The 17,246-nt window shown below is 40.2% G+C and overlaps 1 protein-coding gene across 1 annotated transcript in view; it reads left to right on the forward strand.

The window, feature by feature from the left end:
• ERC2 (ELKS/RAB6-interacting/CAST family member 2) overlaps window positions 1-17,246 on the forward strand; it is a 1,004,571-nt gene that overhangs the window by 42,824 nt on the left and 944,501 nt on the right. The gene's annotated exons all lie outside the window — the stretch shown is intronic.

Below are 17,246 nucleotides of genomic sequence, written 5' to 3' on the forward strand. Positions count from 1 at the left end.
ACATCTGACTGGTGAATTGATTTTTTTTTTTTTTGATGCACCAGCAACATTATTTCCTTCTAGAATGAGGGACATTGGTTCACTAAATAGCAAACTGAAAAATATTAACTGGGATTGGATAGGATGGATTTGATATTATGTTAGAGAAACATGTTAAATTTTAACCTAGTCTTTCTACCTTTATCCATTCAGTACTAATTAAGCATCTAACTATGTGCAGGGCACATTCTTACTCTTTTTTGGTCCATCACCCATGTCATAGCAAGATGAATTTTCCCAGTGTCTACTTGTAGTTACACCATTCCCCTGCTTTAAAGCCATCAATAATTACTTGTTGCCTCCAGAACGAAGTATACCTCTGACTAAGCCTGTAGCACCTTCTCCTGGAATGCCTAAGCCTTCCTTTGTAGTCTTATCTCATACCACCTCCTTCTATATCTGTGCTCCCTACACGCTCTTCACTTCAGTTCAGTCGCTCAGTCATGTCCGACTATTTGCGACCCCATGGATTGCAGCACGCCAGGCCTCCCTGTCCATAGCTAACTTCTGGAGTTTACTCAAACTCATGTCCATTGAGTCGGTGATGCCATCCAACCATCTCATCCTCTGTCGTCCCCTTTTTCTCCTGCCTTCAATCTTTCCCAGCATCAGGGAATGAGTCAGTTCGCATCAGGTGGCCAAAGTATTAGAGTTTTGGCTTCAGCACCAGTCCTTCCAATGAATATTCAGGACTGATTTCCTTTAGGATGGACTGATTGGATCTCCTTGCTGTCCAAGGGACTCTCAAGAGTCTTCAACAACACAGTTCAAAAGCATCAATTTTTCGGCGCTCAGGTTTCTTTATAGTCTAACTCTCACATACATACATGACTACTGGAAAAACCATAGCTTTGACTAGACAGACCTTTGTTGGCAAAATAATGTCTCTGCTTTTTAATATTATGTCTAAGTTTGTCATAGCTTTTCTTCCAAGGAGCAAGTAAGTCTTTTAATTTCATGGCTGCAGTCACCATCTGCAGTGATTTTGGAGCCCAAGAAAGCAAAGTCTGTTACTGTTTCCCCATCTATTTGCCATGAAGTGATGGGACCAGATGCCATGATCTTAGTTTTATGAATGTTGAGCTTTAAGCCAACTTTTTCACTCTCTTCTTTCACTCTCATCAAGAGGCTTTTTAGTTCCTCTTCACTTTCTGCCATAAGGGTGGTGTCATCCTCATATCTGAGGTTATTGATATTTCTCCTGGCAATCTTGATTCCAGCTTGTGCTTCATCCAGCCCAGCGTTTCTCATGACGTACTCTGCATATAAGTTAAATAAGCAGGGTGACAATATACAGCCTTGATGTACTCCTTTCCCGATTTAGAACTAGTCTGTTGTTCATGTCCAGTTCTAACTGTTGCTTCCTGACCCGCATACAGATTTCTCAAGAGGCAGGTCAGGTGGTCTGGTATTCCTATCTCTTGAAGAATTTTCCAGAGTTTGTAGATCCCTACATTACCACTTGGGAATTCCTGCACATACTCAAGATTTCTCACTTCCATTCCTTTCTGTTCCCTTCCATTAGTGGCCTTCTCAGCATCCCCTCTCCTTGCCTCTGTCTATTCAGTCCCAGCTAGTTTCCATTTTCAAATCCTACCTACACTGTGCGTGCTAAGTTGCTTCAGTTGCGTTCGATTCTGTGCAACCCAATGAACTGCCAGGCTCCTCTGTCCATTGGATTCTCCAGGCAAGAATACTGGAGTGGGTTGCTATGCCCTCCTCCAGGGGATCTTCCCAACCCAGGAATTGAACCACTGTCTCTTAGGTCTCCTCCATCGGCTGGTGCATTCTTTACCACTAGCGCCACCTGGGAAACCTACACTATGAGGCTCATGTATATGCTGCTGTTCACAGGGGCTTGGGAGTAATACACACCTGGGATTAAGTCCCAGCCTCACCTTTTATTACCAGTGAGATAAATGCTAAGAGATGGGGAGTAGAGTGTTGTGCCATTTGGCTGGAAAAAATTCTCAAATGTCATTTACCTTTCTGTAGAAGCTGAAGATAATTCTAACTTGGCTAAACTAGTGATTCTCTGATACTTGGTCTTGATGCCGGCCTAATGAAGCTCTCTGCCTTTCTGGAGATCATCTGCTGACCTCCTATATGTTTCCTTGCCTGCTATGCCACTGGAGTCCAAGTGTTCATAGAAACATTTCTGATCTGTTTGAGAATCTTCTCTTCATTCTCCTTGTATGTGTGGAAAGCAGCCATCTTATCCTTTTGATTATCTGACAGAGCCTCCGCTGGTTTTCAGATGTGGAAATGTGATTTTTAGTTGGAACAGAAAGCTTTGTTCTTCATTCCTAAATCAAATCAGTGCCCTTCACTATCATTTCTGCTCTTTTAAAATGACTTTGCTGGTATATGAAGTTCTGTTACTACTATGTGCATTTCCCCAGTTCTGTACTGATTTTCTTCCTTTTTTTAGTTGGTTTGGAAAAAGGTTAAAGCAGTTTAGGAATGATGCAAGAAGTGACAAAAGGTATAGAATCCATTTTATAAACTGTCATCTCCAAAATTACTTTTTTCTTATGATTTTATCATTAATTTTTTTAAGCACAGATTACCTACTTATACATGTATGTATATTTATTAATGACATGATGTGCTAGTGTGCTAATATGTTATGTGTCTTCTATAACATTCACAAAGAATTAGCATGGAAGAGACAAAATAAAATTATTTATTAAAGTAAATTTTAATGACACGCAAAACCTTTTTGTTTTTACTAAAAATATTTTAAGCTCCTTGTCTATTTTGTAAGGCATGGTTCAGTTTAAAGCAGGTAATATCCACAATTCCACTTAACTGTTCCATTTTGCCTTAAGCCAGAAACAAGTGAATATTTGAAGATGCTTCCATTACCTTTTCCTTGTTCTGGGACCTAATATGATTACATGTTACCATGGTTTCTGTGGGTGACATATGGCTATACAACATATGACCCAGCGAAAGCCCCAGTATTAACCTGTTAGCAAACTGTAATTATTTTGTTTTTTAAAAATTTATTTATTGTTAATGGGAAAAGAATTGTTTTACAATATTGTGTTGGTTTCAGCCATATATCACATGAATCAGCCATAGGTGTACATGTGTCCCCTCCCTCTTGCTTTCTTTTTTTAGATGAAAAATATAAAAGGGGGGATAAGCATAGAGATTTTGAAAATTACTTGCAATATTAGGTAGTGTTACAAAATAAAGAATATGAAGATTGACAAAAAGCCAGTTATTAAAAAAAAATTGAACATCTCCCCCCAACCCCCTTGGAAGTATATCAGGATCCCTTTTAGGGGTATATGAATACCTGTTGGTCATAATAGGGTAGGTCCTGTTGCAGTGCTTAATAGACCTCAAATCTCAGTGACTTAACACATCAGAGATTTATTTCTCATTTACCTGAAGTATGAAGCAGGTCAAGTGACTCTTCAGGGCAGCTGTCCTCCAGGCAGTGACTCAGGATCCAGGCTTTCTGCATCTTGGCACATGGTTTCAAGAATTGCTACAGCAGAGAAAGAGGGTGCCCGGAGTTGGCACATTGGCTTCTCAGTTCCTGGGGCTGGAAGTGACACAAATACGAGGGACTGTGAGGTGTATTCCTCTTTTCCAGGAAGGGGAGAAGAGTCAGATATGAGGGGACACTAAGAATATTTACCAGTGTTTTTATGTTTCTCAAAGAGTGGAGCTAGATGAAATATAGTTTGGAGAACAGTCCAGACTTCTGCCTTTGCTTCTGTTTCTATTATTGCTGCTACTGCAGCCAGTAGACTTCTTTTGGGAGCTCACTATGTCCTAGGCATTGTGCTTAGAGCTTTGTGTACATTATCATGTTTTATGTTTGCATTAGTCATTTGAGGTAGGTGCTAGACTTTTTTTCATTTTACAGATTAAAAATAAATGTAGAGAGAATAAGCAGCTTGCCCAAGTTCACACAGCTGGTAAGTGACTGAGCTGGACTGAGTGACTTAAGGCTTTAGCCTCTTTTATGCCAACATCTAAGATCTTAATTTATGCTTACTACCTCCTTCTAGGATCACTGAACTGTGAATAGAATCCTACTGTAATAGAAAGATCATACTTATATATTAGATGGAAAAAATGAATAGTTCTGTTAGAATGATTCAGAATATAATTTAGTTTAATTAGGATTTTATTGTTAATTAGGAATTTATTTCTTTTTTTCCACAATTGGCTGTTTAGGTTTTCTACCACTCACTATTTACCATGATTTATTATATTTTCCCTTTAGAGGAAAAAAAATCACAGAACCTTTTTCTATATGGAAGAAAAGAATGTAAAAGAGATAAGAAACCACAATCAAGTGTTCTTTATCCACAACAATCAGAGACTGCATCTACAAATGTAGTTCTATCACAGGGTGTTTGGATAAGTAGCATTTTGCTAACCTAAATTCAGGTGATTGAAAATGATTCAAATTGTGCTATGTGCATAGAAATATGAAGTAGGTCCATTATAGGTGGAGGTGAGGAAACTTGAATGCTCTTGTGTATTAAAGTTATAGTTCTGTGAATTTAATGATCACCAGCATAGACCTTGTACCCTCATGCAGTTATTACAGAAGGCTCCCATTCACCAACTCCTTTATAGTGTGTTCTGAGGTCTTTGTGGTTCTGTCATAGGAAGCCAAACCCAACTCCAGATCTAAGGGAGGAGGTTGAACACACTTTCTATATTGAAGAAAGTACAGACCTTAGAGCCAACGGACAGGTGGCTGTAACCAAATATCTTATGAATGAAGTATAGACACTCAGGTTTCTGGTGGATGTTTCACCCCATACTCTCTTTCCATTCAGACTTCCTTGATTCTCTCCAAGGCCCTATGTCTCAGGCACAGATCTGCATGTATAGAAATACATTTGAGATACTAAGAGTTGCAGTACTGACATTTGGAATCTTTGGTTTGTTTGTCAAAACTAGAGTGCATGGATGCAAAGTTATCCTTATGCTATCACTTGTGCTTTTTGCTTCATGATGTATTTTCTTGAATGGAGGAAGAGTGAGGTGGAGTCCCATGCTCTCATTGTCACACCTATAGAGTGATTTGGGTAGAAGTGAGGAGAAAAGATTTAGAATGGATGTTAGGCTGCCACTTAAGATAGCCCCTTTTTGATTTTTAATGGCCTGTGGGGTTAGAGTGGATATTGAGAATGCAGCTACGTATTGGGAAGTTAAGTGACCCGTTTTTTTTTTTTTTCTGTAAGATTATATAGTTGCCTTTTCTTTATAACTCCATTCTATTTACCTGTGTGATGGAGATGAGAGAGAGAAAACGTGGTAGAGAATACATTTTCAGAAAGTTCATAAGGACTTACATCTTGCAGTTTTGTGCATTTAAGTTATTGGTTTTTTATATACCTGAATTTTTTATGCTATTATTAACTTTGTATTTTTAATGGATTATTTTTCCAAACTAGGTATTCATAAAGTGATTTTTAGACATTTTTCTAATTTGTGCATGGCTGGTCAAGGATCTGCATGAATATTAATAGCATCAGACCCTGGGAGATTGTACTAGATCTAATATTTACCCATCTCATGTGTGCCAAAGTGGGACAAGGTCATTGGGAAATGTAACCTAAGAAGTGTAAGTAAACCTGTCTGGGGAATGTTATGGCTTTTAAGTGGTGGTTATGTGATAATTTCTATTTCTTGCTAACACAAAAGAAAGTGATCTACTCTCAATCAATATTAATATGGGTTTCTGATGAGATTTTGAGCTAGTTTCACATATGATTTATTGATTCTCATTTTGAGCCTGTAACTTGAAAAGGTCAAGATTGATCACACTTCCGTGTTTCTTTTATTATTATTTTTCTTTTATTTATATAACTGCAGGGCCATCTCAACAGAGGTCATTCAACTCTGTTCTAAATATTCATTTCACTGTGAGGGTCCAGATACAAAGAGTTGTACCAGTTGGAAGTGGGTGATGGAATTAACTCTATCTCCTGCTAGGAAGGTGGTGAAACAGCTGCATTGTGAAGGGGTGGCCATTGACAGTTAAATGCAGCTGCAGTCACCTTGAATACTGAATGTCTGTGAGATCAAGGGCTTATTCCTGGAGAGTAGGGTCCCATCAGTTTTGTAGGTGGGACTTAAATATATTCACTCCTGAGACCTGTCTCATCCCTATGTCTTCTTTCTATTATTCTGAAGTCCATGGATCCCCCAAAGCCCAGTTTCCAAAGTGTGTCAAGGGAAATTAAACTTTCCAAAGGGAATTTTCTGGCCAAATAAGCTTAAGACACAACATATGGGAGGGTGGTGGGAGGGGGGTTCAGGGTTGGGAACTCATGTACACCTGTGGTGGATTCATGTCAATGTATGGTAAAACCAATACAGTATTATAAAGTAAAAAAAGTAAAATTTAAATTAAAAAAAAGACACAACATAGGAGATAGTCCTCTCCTAGAAATTCATAATGCCGTAGGTTTTGGATTGGATTGTGTCCCACCCTGAGAAAAGATATGTTGGAGTCTTAATCCCCAATGCCTTGGAATGTGACTTTATAAGGTCTTTACAGAGATAATCAAGTTAAAGTAAGGTCATGAGGATGACCCTATCCTTACTGAAAGGGGAAATTTGGACACAGACATAGACATGCAGAGAGAGAGAGGACCACGGGGAGAGACAGGGTGAAGAAGCCAAAGAGATAGGCCTGCAAAAGTCCTTCCCTCCCAGTCCTCAGAAGGAAGAGACCTGCTGACACCTTAATCTTGAACTTCTAGCCTCCAGAATTGTGAGACAATATATTTCTGTTGTTTGAACCACCTAGTTTCTGGTACTTTGTTTTGGCAGCCCTAGCAGAATAATTAATACAACATATCAGCATGTGAAATGCTCTGACTCATGCAGTTAAAAATATTTATTAAACTTGCTTAACCTAGCAATTTCCCAAACTTACTTGACCATAAAACTTACCTTAAAACTGTATTAGGCAGCTAGTGTTGCAGTAATAAGCCATGTCTAACAAGCCATCCCCAAACTTACTAGCTTAAAGAGATAAGCATTTACCTCTCCCTTATATATCTACACATTGACTGCAACTTAGTTGGGCAGGTCCAAACTCTGAGCACCAGGTTCTAGGCTGAAAGTGTGGTTCAGGTATGTTCTGCGTGTTTCTACATTCTCTTTGGAACAGCAGCTACCAGATCTTTTATCTTCTCATGGTGGATCACAGATGGCAAGTGTCCAGCCAACCACATAGACACATTTTAAAGCTTCTATTTGCATCATGCCCACTAATATTCTGTTGCCTAATGCATGTTATGTGGCCAAGCCCAAAGTCATGGGGTCAGGGAAATATATTCCCTGTAAAGCAGAAAGGGAGTGGAATGAATATATATATATGTGTGTGTGTACACATCTGTGTATGCTTTGTCCAATATATATATATGTGTGTGTGTGTGTGTATTTATATATATATATCACTATCTGTCAGAAATGATAAATAATCCTAAAACTGAGGGTATAAAGGCCACAGTTGGGGAAAGGCTACTTCAAGAGCAGCTCTAGAATCCAGAGATTAAAGTTTGAGACTGTAAAGTGGATGAGCCATCTGTTGTGGTCAAAGGTTCCTTCAGTGGCTAGTCCTTCTAATATCCTAATGATGTCTGATTAATGGCTCACCTTCAGACTTCTCCTCTTCTTCCTCAAATAACTGGCCAATGTAACCCAAGTGGAAATCTGGGAGGTTCTAGAAAAGCTTGTATTTTCCTGATAAAGGAGTAAATGTCACCAGGAGTGCTCCTTTCTCTTTCTTTCTGTCTTGGGTGTCAATATGTTGCCTGTTAGTAACGATGGAAGGAAGGATGAGAAAAGCATGGAGACATATGTCCTGCTGTCTCTCAGCAGTTGCACCAGCAGCAGCAGTGGCCTGCTTCCAGACTTCTAGTCATGTGAGAAAATAAGCCTTAGTTGTTTAAGTCACTGCTGGTTGGGTATCTATTACTTGTAGCTCACTCAGTACCTTTCTAATTGATAAAACATAGAAAATTGGAATTGATAACTATTATTCTAATTTTTGGGGCTTCCACTGGGAAAATTCTGTGGCTAGAGGAGCCTGGAGGGTTACAGTTCATGGGATCACAGAGTCAGACACAACTTAGCACACACGCACATTCTAATTATCGCCAGTCATGGGCTTCCCTTGTAGCTCAGTTGGTAAAGAATCTGTGCAGTGCAGGAGACCCGGGCTTGATCCCTGGGTTGGGAAGATCCCCTGGAGAAGGAAATGGTGACCCACTCCAGTATCCTTGCCTGGAAAATCTCATGGACAGAGGAGCCTGGTGGGCTGCAGTCCATGGGGTTGCAAACAGTTGGGCATGACTGAGCGACTAACACTTACTTGTGATACCCATAAAAATAGGTGCATTTCAGTGATGTGAAATGAGACCCTAAAGGACCTTACACATTAGAATGAAAAAAACCTACTTACTAATGGTATTGGGTGATACTCCAAGTAGTGACACGAATGCTACTCCAAGCCTGTATAAGCAAAAAATGGACATTTATTAGTTCTTGCAGTGAATTGCTGGAGAAGAAAATGGCAACCCACTCCAGTATTCTTGCCTGGAGAATCCCATGGACAGAGCAGCCTGGTGGGCCACAGACCATAGGGTTGCAAAGAGTCGAACATGACTGAAGCGACTGAGCACGCATGCGCAGAGAAATTGCAGACAGACTCAGGTGTGGGGATTGAGATTGACTGGATGCAGGGCCTCAAACTGTAGCCGGACTTTGCTTTGTTTCTGGTTCTCAGTATCTGCCTCTACATGTGAGCCTTAGTTTCTCCTTCATGAGGTGGGTCACAATCGAAGAGATAAGAGATCCCTGTATCTTCACTTATCACTTAGAAAATTTATGGAAGGACTTTAGTCCTGCCTTTTTATATTCTTCCTTCAGGACCTAGTGAATGTGTGTGATGGAAAGGGACAGGTATGTGAGAAGAGGTTACTGTGGCTGATGACCTGTTAGAACTGCATGCATTAGAAGAGGAGCAAAGCTCTAAAGGAATTGAGATGAAGGGCAAAAGGATGCTCTAGGACAAAAACAGGTGTCCAATTGTACTGTCCTTACTCTCTTTCTCCAAATGTTTTAAGGGCTTGTGAGTCATATCAAGAGGGCTTCCCAGGTGGCTCACTGGTAAAGAATCTGCCTGCCAAGCAGGAGACTTGGGTTCAGTCCCTGGGTCGGGAAGATCCCCTGGAGGAGGAAATGGCGGCCCATCCAGTATTCTCGCCTGGGAAATCCCATGGACAGAGGAGCCTGGTGGGCTAGAGTCAATGGGGTCACAAAGAGTTGGACACAACTTAGCAACTGAAAAGCAGCTGCAGCAAGTTGTTTCAAGAGCTCTGAGAAATGAAGAAGTCAGTCATGTGTCATATCTGTGTGTAAGTTTTTTTCACTTTAACTCTGATTTGAAATGAGTGTATGTGTTTTGCCCACTTTATATAGCCACATGGATTTAGAACTAGGCAATATGAACTAGTTTTTAGCACCACAGTGTACCCTGGAATGCTGAATCTTAGAAGAAAAAAATATTTCATTTTCCATGTCTTGAAATCATCTTTATCAGCTCTACAGAGAATTGTAGCTTTTGTCTACCTTTCCAGAAAGGTGGAAAAACTTTGGTTCAGACTTAGGCAATGACCTACTTAGATTGAAGCCACAATCGTAAATGTCTTTCGTGGGTAGGTGAAAACTTCCTTTGGTCCTGAAGATAGATGAGATGGCACAGATCCAACACTTGATTTCTTTGTTTGCTGGAATGTAGGAGAATGATTTAAAGTGAACCATACAGCTTTGTTACAGATGTCAGCTGATTTTTGCTTCAGTAATCTCTTGCAGTCAGCTCTAGGATCAGCCATATGAACTGCATTAGTAGCTTTACAGATTTTTATTCCCAGGTTTTCTTATGAAAAACTTGGCTAATGGGAGGAAAAGAAACATTCTTGTGCTAGACCTTGGGAAAATTAAATGACTTCCATCTTCTGTTTTCTCTCTGGATCACTTTATTTTGGTAATGGGATAGCAACAGCACACTATCAACCAAAGAAAACATTTTGGAATATTTTAATGAACAGATTATTTTGGTCTCACTTGTGCCAAAGGCATTTATGGAAACCAAGCTCTGGGAGAGAAAGGCAGAGGGAGTGGTCACCCCCAAAACATTCACTGCCTAATAAAATTCCCTATAGAAAAGATCCTCAGAGCATTTTAAGAAGCAAGTCTATGTTGACAGGAGAAAAAGTACCAGAGTGATTTTATCAGCCAAAGCAGATGGGTTGTGAACCTGGCCTCTTCTGGCCAGAGTGCAATTTTGGTTTCTATAATTAGTTGCAGGTGGAGCTCTTGTGTTCTTGTTTTGGAGTCCACTGACATCTGTGTGCAAATTCCCACCGTCCCCAGTTGGCATTTGGACTCAATATGTGGTTTGGCTTTGCAGGAGTAGAGAAAATTATAAATCTATTTCACACACACACATAGATAAAGCTGCTCTAAAGGTCAGGTTCTGAAAGCTGTGGAAAGCATTTCCAAAAGTTTGAGGAGTAGGTTTTAGGCAGATTGTGGGCAAGCAGCCAAGAACTAGAGCAGACTGACACACAGAATTCTGGGACGTGCAGTGTTTTCTCTCTTTTCCTGTGAAGCTAGCGTCTGATTGTTATCTTGGAAGTGATGAGCAACCATTTTGTTTTTTTCAGTAGGAATATTCTGGAGTGAAGAAGTATTGACTGAGACTGCTACTTTGTTGTTGTTTAATTGCTAATTCACGCCTGACTCTTTGGAGCCCCATGGACTGTGGCACACCAGGCTCCTCTGTCTTTTACTGTCTCCCAGAGTTTGATCAGATTCATGTCCATTGAGTTGATGATGCTATCAAACTATTTCATCCTCTGCTGCCCTCTTCTCCTTTTGCCTTTAATCTTTCCAAGCATCAGTCTTTTCCAATGGCCGCTCTTCCCATCAGGTGGCCAAAGTATTGGAGCTTCAACTTCAACATTGGTCCTTCCAATGAATATTCAGGGATGATTTACTTTAGGGTTGACTGGGTTGATTTTTTGCAAGAGTCTTCTCCAGCACTACAACTGGAAAGCATCAAATCTTTTGCTGCTCAGCCTTTTTTATGGCCTGTCTTTCACATCCTTACCTGACTACTGGAAAAACCATATACTTGGTTTTTGACTATACTTCTTGTCTTATAAACTCATAACTGGGCTTGAATCATCTGACTTGGCACTATACATTGATCAAATTAACTTAGTGGTTCTGAACTGGGGGCAATCTTGCCCCCGAGAGGACATTTGACAATGTCTGAAGACATTTGGTTGTTGCAGCTGGGTGGGGTGTACTACTGGCATCTAGTGGATAGAGGCCAGGGATGGACAGTTAACATTCTACAGCACACTAGACTACCCCCAACCCCCACCCTTCATTCTCTGTCCAACAATATCAAAGGAGGCAAGGTTGAGAAACCCTGAGTTGATTGGTGCTTAGTATATCTTCATTTTTCCTGATACTTTTCCTATACTCAGTTCATTCACTTTGTGAAGTGATCAGAATGTATATATTTATGTAAAAATAATGATATAAAAGTTAAAACTTGATTCATCATTGTGAGGGAAAGAATTGTGAGTGATGTCTTTAAAAAAAAGGCAAACAAAAAAAAAAACCCAAAACCTGAATCTTCAAATACCTTGAATTTTTTTTTTTTTAAAGTAAACATTTGGTAAATGGAGATCAATCTCATAATGGACAACCCTTTAAAGGGAATGAAATTTATTTTTTAAACTGAGTTTTTATGGTACTTTTGTTTCTATATCACATTGATCTTAAATGTAGGGGAAATAAGCATTTTTGAGCTCCTGTTATGTACCAGGTGGAGAAGGAAACGGCAACCCACTCCAGTGTTCTTGCCTGGAGAATCCCAGGGATGGGGAAGCCTGGTAGGCTGCCGTCTATGGGGTCACACAGAGTTGGACACGACTGAAGCGACTTAGCAGCAGGAACTTACTAGTTGCTTTCCATGTGTGTGAGCTCAACAGCCCTGCAAGACACGTGGCACCCCCATTTTATAAATGAGGAACAAGCCACAGAGAGATTAAGTGGTCTGCCTGAGGTCTCAGGAGAGCTGGGATTTGAATCTCAGGTATGCCTAGATCCAAAACTGGTTTCTTTCCATCGTCTCGAAAGGGAAAACAACAACAGATTTGCTTGAAAACTAGGGAATTTGGTGCTGACATGGAAAACCTAATATGGAGTGTGAGTAGTAGTGTGCTGGCTGACAGTATCTTAAGGATATTGTCAAGGAGGTGTGCAGAAAAGATGGAAAGCAATAATGAGGAAGGGAACATGTTGCCAGGAGCAACAGAACCTAGAGGGCAAGCAGGAAGGAGCAAATGCATTCTTGTCAAGTGAATGAGCAGAGGAGAATGTCAAAGGAACACTTCTACCTTGGAAACCCATCCAAAAGGATGAGAGGAAGCAACTCCAGCACTGCCTAGAAAATTAAAACCACAGGTGGCAGAGGAATGAGACAGATTATCTCTCAGGATGCTCATTAAAGGCCTAACAGATCCTTTAAGGTGGTTTTAACTTTGACAAACTCACTGGGTCCACAAGAGCAGAACTACAGGGCTGGGGAAGCTCACTAAGACTGAGCAGGATAGCCAAGTGTCTTGGTGGGCTGGAATTGAGTTGGTTGGAAAATGAGCAGAAATAAGGACAAAGTCAGGCTCTTGCTCTTTGATTTCTCTCTCCTCTCTTGATACCAGGTTTTATATGTTGCTTGTAAAACAGTGGCCAGTGAAGGAAAGCATCCATGTCTTCTCCATTTAGATGCTCAATAGACGCTGCTTAGTTTCTCTATTTCAAATTCAGAGAAACAGGAATCTTATCGGCACACTTGGAATCCAGAGCCTGTTCTCCATCCATCAGCTGTGGCCAAAGGAGTCATGGGATCTGTGCTCCCCTTTCCTTGCCCCACCCCCAGAAGAACTATGGAGAGTCTCTTTGAGAAACGCCATGATGGGTAGATCTTCTATCGGGGAGGCTGTGGGTCAAAGTGGTAAGGAGGAAAAGACAGCTATTCCTGGGAAATATGTTTGTGCAGTGTGTAATTGGGAGCTTGCCTTAATTTCGTTCATGAGGAAGACCAAGACCATTCAAAGAAAGTTAACTACTGTTACCTCCATCTGTAACTAGCTATTTCATTGGCCACCTGGAATCTTTTGAGTGTCTCATCCATCTTGTCAATCCCCGGTTCTGATTGTGCCCACTGAATAAATTCCAGAAGTAGTATTGACTGAGACCATGTTCATGCTATCTTATCTTAGTGAACACATACAACTCCTTTATCTAATGTCAGGTTACATCCTGTATGGAACTTTATTTTTATTTGTTTATTTCTTTATTTGGCTATGCTGGGTCTTAGCTGCAGCATGCAGGATTTTTAGTTACAACATGCCATCTCTTAGTGGTGGCATGTGAAATGTATTGAACCCAGGCACCCTGCATTGGGAGTGTGGAGTCTTAGCCTCTGGACCACGAGGAAAGTCCCCTGTCTGGAACTTAAAAAAAAATTCTCCATTGTCCATAAACTTCCTTAATCTTGTTGGACACGCGGGTCTCCAAATTGGTTGAAATTTTGGTGATAGTGTCTGTAGAGTTTTAGAACCAGGCGTGTTATAATCTTACATCTTCTAAAGTGTAACAATTAGCTTGAGTTCTAAAAAATTTTGACTCCTGAGTATGTAAGAAGTTTGAAAAAAAATCACAATTCACTGATTTGTCCCTTGGAAGAGCTTTCTGAAATATCCATGTGTAGCAATATAAAAGTTCCCAATGAATTCTGAAACCAGTAGAAAAAAGTAAATATATGAGACTGAAAGTTGGATAGTGTAATGCACCTGATGACTAAATTTAATAGGTGTTCAACTTTAGAAATGTGTCAAATAAATAAAATTTGCCTTCTCAAAGTTTAAAAATTTCTGTCTGTAATTTTAAGCTTTAGGGACCATGTACTTGCTGAGAAGCTTTCATTAAACTTTGTAATTTTCCTTAGAAAAATGTGCAAAATCTGAATTGTGCACATTTCTTCTCCTTATCCATGCTCTGAACCCCAGTGGCATCTAATTAGGGATATTTAGCTAAAGCTCTGTCTATATGTTGTGATTTAATGTTAAATAATGCACATGTATTAGGAGTAAGTAGTTCCTAGCAGTTAATGAAACGAATGAGCTATTGGCAGTATGAAACATATCTTTGGCTCACTGCTGTTCAATTTGTGCTAAGAAGTGGGGACCTGTGCCAGGATTTTGGTGATGGTTAGAGAGTGTGTATGTTGGTTAGAGTGGAAATCTGTAGATATATTGTACTATATTTACTAAACATATTCAAGTATAATCTACTAGAGGTGGTAGGTTTTAGTCTACCCTCAGGAATAAGTTGGAGCTTCCCTGGTAGCTTAGCTGTAAAGAATCTGCCTGCAGTGCAGGAGACACAGGTTCAATTCCTGGGTCAGGAAGATCCTCTGGAGGAGGGCATGGTAACCCACTCCAGTATTCTTGCCTAGAGAATCCCATGGACAGAGGAGCCTGATGAGCTACAGACTATAGTCATAAAGGGTCAAATGCAACTCAAGTGACTAAGCATGCATACATGCAGAAGAATAAGTTACCTTGAAAGGGTTTGCATGGTGTTGGAAATCATAATAAAGTATACGTTACATATTTTATTGAGGAGTTTTAGGTCATTATGTTTGTCTTGGGGTGCCAAAGTTCCCAGTTCACCTCAGAGAATTCTATTTCATTTCTTTGTAATTGCAAATAACTCTAAGATGGCAAATTAAATCATGCCATAGTCATTTGTGATAGAGCATGAAAAAAAAAGATTTTGGTAAGTTAGAAAATAACGTTTAACTGGGTAACACTGTGTTCCCAGTCACATTCTTAGAGCTGAAGAAGACTCTAAAGTAGTGTGAGATGCCCTTTCAGTCCCTTCACTGTCTCATGAAACTTAGGTGAGATTCACTTCTCTTTTTCCTATGTAGAATGTAAGTAAGGTGTTTTTGATGGATAGTTGACTCTACCTTGGAACCTGAGCATGAAGTTTGAACTAAGGAAGAAAATTTCTTGCTCATTTTTTTTTTAACCTTTCTGAGAAGAATCCTTGATGTGAGCATTCTCTCTCTCCTGTTGAAGCCTAGCTAGAGTCCAGGAGAGTGGGCACAGCATCCTCTCAATACTCAGCCAGTGTAGGGCTTCCGGAAGGGATGGGGAGGTAGGGTTGGGGAAGATATGGGCTCCTGCCTTTCTCAGGCAAGCATGTGAGGTCTATGAATCACTTTCCCATTTAGCACACCCACCTGACTACAATATGTTCCCTTGATAAGAATAAAAATGATCAGTTTAGCTCATAAAGTACTTCCTACGTGTATTCTAAATGGAATAATGATATTTCAAACCCTTTGCCACAGGATTCACATATGGTATCTCGTTAATCCCCATGATGACCTTATGAATCAGGTAGTGTTAGTATTATCCTCATTTCATATGCAAGCAAGGCAAGGCTCACAGGGGAGGTTACTTGACCAAGGTTAATACAGTTAGTGAGTGGCAGAGCTGAGGTTGAGCTCAGACAGATGAATTCCAAAGTTGGTCACCAAAGCCAGGGTCAGCTGAAGTATCAAGTGGCCAGCCCTGTGTTCCCAAGGTGATCTTAGGACAGGCATGGGTTTTGCCTTAAACAACTTGGAAGCCTATGTTGAAAAAGTCATTGCCTTTCCAAATCTCATCTAGGATTTCTGATTAACTTCTATGAGAAAGTTTCAACTTATTGCTAGTCTTGAATGCCTTCTTGAAACACCTATTAGGTATTTCCTACCCTTGTTGTAGGATGTGCAGTGGCATTCATATGTGAAGCTTGCATTATAATTCTGGCAGCCACACTTATACCCTTTACATCTGACATGTTGCTTGTTCAGAGTTTTGAGAGCAGACCGGTAACGTGACATTAGTGGGGCCTGCCTTCTCGGTTCTTGTTGGGTTGTTTTTGACAGTGGCTGAGAGCACCAGGTTTGGAGATTAATTTCCTGGTTTCCACTTCCAGCTGTGGGACTTTTGGTAAATTTATTTTATCTGGCTGAACCTATTTCCTTACCCGTAATGTAGGTATAGTTATGGTACCTGCTTTACATACAAAGTTACTACTATAAGGATAAATTTAATAGGATTTAAATTTAATTGGATTAAATAAGGGAGTTTATATAAAAATATTTAGCACCATGCCAGCACAAGTAAACATTCAAATAATAAATGATAATGATAACCATGAGGGAAACCAATTTGTGGACAAAGGCAACATGTATGGGAGTTAGAATGCAAAAGAATGCTCAAACTACTGCACAGTTGCACTCATCTCACATGCTAGTGAAGTCATGCTCAAAATTCTCCAAGCCAGACTTCAACAGCATGTGAACTGTGAAATTCCAGATGTTCAAGCTGGTTTTAGAAAAGGCAGAGGAACCAGAGATCAAATTGCCAACATCAGTTGGATTATTGAAAAAGCAAGAGAGTTCCAAAAGAACATCTATTTCTGTTTTATTGACTATGCCAAAGCCTTTGACTGTGTGGATCACAGTAAACTGTGGAAAATTCTGAAAGAGATGGAAATACCAGACCACCTGACCTGCCTCTTGAGAAATCTTTATGCAGGTCAGGAAGCAACAGTCAGAACTGGATGTGGAACAACAGACTGGTTCCAGATCAGGAAAGGAGTACCCCAGGGCTGTATATTGTCACTCTGCTTATTTAATTTATATGCAGAGTACGTCATGAGAAATGCTGGACTGGATGAAGCACAAGCTGGAATCAAGTTTTCTGGGAAGAATATCAATAACCTCAGATATGCAGATGACACCACCCTTATGGCAGGAAGCGAAGAAGAACTAAAGAGCCTCTTGATGAGAGTGAAAGAGGAGAGTGAAAAAGTTAGCTTAAAACTCAACATTCAGAAAACTAAGATCATGGCATCTGGTCCCATCCCTTCATGGCAAATAGATGCAGAAACAGTGTAAACAGTGACACTTTATTTTGGGGGGCTCCAAAATCACTGCAGATGGTGATTGCAGCCATGAAATTAAGAGACGCTTACTCCTTGGAAGAAAAGTTACGACGAACCTAGACAGC

This window comes from Ovis canadensis, chromosome 19 (genome assembly GCF_042477335.2).
Source record: "Ovis canadensis isolate MfBH-ARS-UI-01 breed Bighorn chromosome 19, ARS-UI_OviCan_v2, whole genome shotgun sequence".
NCBI classification, from domain to species: domain Eukaryota; kingdom Metazoa; phylum Chordata; class Mammalia; order Artiodactyla; family Bovidae; genus Ovis; species Ovis canadensis.